The 2032-nt window shown below is 40.0% G+C and overlaps 1 non-coding gene across 1 annotated transcript; it reads right to left on the bottom strand.

The window, feature by feature from the left end:
- Nucleotides 1–389: 389 nt before the first annotated feature.
- On the bottom strand, nucleotides 390–496 carry LOC120257736. Its single transcript, XR_005535825.1, has one exon. It is a non-coding gene; the product is annotated as a small nucleolar RNA R71 (small nucleolar RNA).
- Nucleotides 497–2032: the final 1536 nt, after the last annotated feature.

Genomic DNA, 2032 nt, shown 5'->3' with positions numbered 1-2032 from the left:
TAGGGTCTAAAAACATGGCTGAATAGAATGAGCAATAGAGGACACTTTTAGATTACGCAAGACCTACAGTTTGTATCACACAATCTAGTATTATCCAGCCACCTTTTACAGCTCAAAGCTTTGAGCTCAAGCCAGGTTTCATCCAAATGGCATAGTAGTCCACATAGTTTAATAATTTAGCCCATAAAGAACTGAACAACCATATCGCGAACTTTCTTAAGGTGCGTAACATGCTCAAGATCAACGGGGCCATAGATGATATTATATGATTAAGCGCATTCCCATTCTCCTTGAGTGGGAGAGCAAAGCAATGGTTACAGTCATTACCAAAGGCATCGATCACAACATGGGAGGAAATGGTAGAAGCCTTTCTTGCTAGGAAATCAACAAAGTTCAAGAATGAAATTTCTTCTTTTGTGTAATCAGAGTTGGAGTCTCTCTTTGAGACATGGGAAAGGTTCAATGACCTCCTGCAGAAATGTCCTCAATATGGGTTCCCAAAGTGGATGATCGTCCATACTTTCTACAATGGATTGAACCTGAGAACGATGTAATTGCTTGATGCCATGATAGGAGGTATTTGAGGAAATAATACCCCAGAAGTTGCCTGATAACTCATTAAAGAAATGGCAATGAAATCTTATCAATGGGACGCTTGAGATAAGAAGAAAGTAGCGGGTCTTCATGAGATTGATGTAGTGACATCCCTAGTACTCCAAGTGAAAGCAATGAGCAAGAAGTTACACACTCTAACTTCTCCAAGAATGGCAGCAGTGATGAACAATGAGGGGTGTGGAGGTTGGCCTACCTTATTAGATTGTCATATTTCTGTTGGCAGTGTAGCACCTATGGAGCAGGTAGATTTTGTAGGAAACACAATGAGGGGCTAAGGCAACCCATACAGCAATACTTATAATTCAGAGTGGTGAAACCACTCAAATTTTTCATGGAGCAATCAAGGACAACTAAAAATTTCTGTTCTACTAGGATTTCAGCAAACAAAACCTTCAAGCTTGGATAATTAGGTTTTAGAGTTGGAAAAGGTGCTAACTAAGCGCATTCAGTCCTTTAACACGCATTTTCAGAATGTATAAACCACTCTTCGCAACCACACCACATCATTTCACAATCTAAAATAGTGAAGTCACCAGTAGAGAGACCACGAGGAAGCTTGCCTAGTGACACAAAAATAAACTCGAGGGAGTAGTTGAAAGTAGTTACTTTAAGGAGTGGTCGAGAATTTAAGAGTAAGCTCCCAGCTGAGAAAGTTACACAAGATTCACCCAAGGAGCAAGAAGTGGATCTAGGAAAAGAGTAAGGGTAAAGCGGTAGTGTCCACGATATAGAAGCCGAGAATACCCTTCCTTCAAGGCTAAAAAATGACCAAAATGATGAGCAATACAAGAAATTTATGGGCTTGTTCAAGCAGTTACATATTAACATCCCGTTCATGGAGGCGTTGATAAGTGCTTGTGTATTAGTAATACAAAGTATTCTTTTCTTACGATGAGCATTACTTTTATCAGATTTTAGCGCTGATACATGTGTATTTGTGAACTTTCGTGCATGAAGGGGTGTGAAGCCAAATATGAATAAAAGAAGCCATAGTAGATTGCGATTGTACTTTGTTAATGAAATCTTGGAGTGAACAAACGTTAAGACACAAGTTATGATCGAAGATACGTGAATGTGTGCCAACCTCCATGCACTCAAGCAATTACATGGTTTGGAGAGGCATAAAGGCAATCACATTTACATATTCCGATTTGTGCGATGTTAGCAAGATCTTAACCAATATGGTATTTTATTGAAGAAGCGATAGGATCTACAGCATAGACGTGTGCCCGTTTATGTTGCCTCGATGAAAAGTGTGGATTCGGGAAATCAGATTTCCAGAAATCCACACGGGCGTGTGAAAATTCCACATGCCCGTGTGGATGCCCGATTCCAGTCCTTTATAAAGGTCCGACTTGTACCGATTTGGGGATTCATCTTTCATCCTTTCTTCTATCTTTTCTCCATCTTTTGGGAG

This window comes from Dioscorea cayenensis, chromosome 3 (assembly GCF_009730915.1).
Source record: "Dioscorea cayenensis subsp. rotundata cultivar TDr96_F1 chromosome 3, TDr96_F1_v2_PseudoChromosome.rev07_lg8_w22 25.fasta, whole genome shotgun sequence".
Taxonomy (NCBI): Eukaryota; Viridiplantae; Streptophyta; class Magnoliopsida; order Dioscoreales; family Dioscoreaceae; genus Dioscorea; species Dioscorea cayenensis.
The sequence above is the reverse complement of the archived record's forward strand: the minus strand, read 5'-3'. Positions and strand labels throughout refer to the sequence as shown.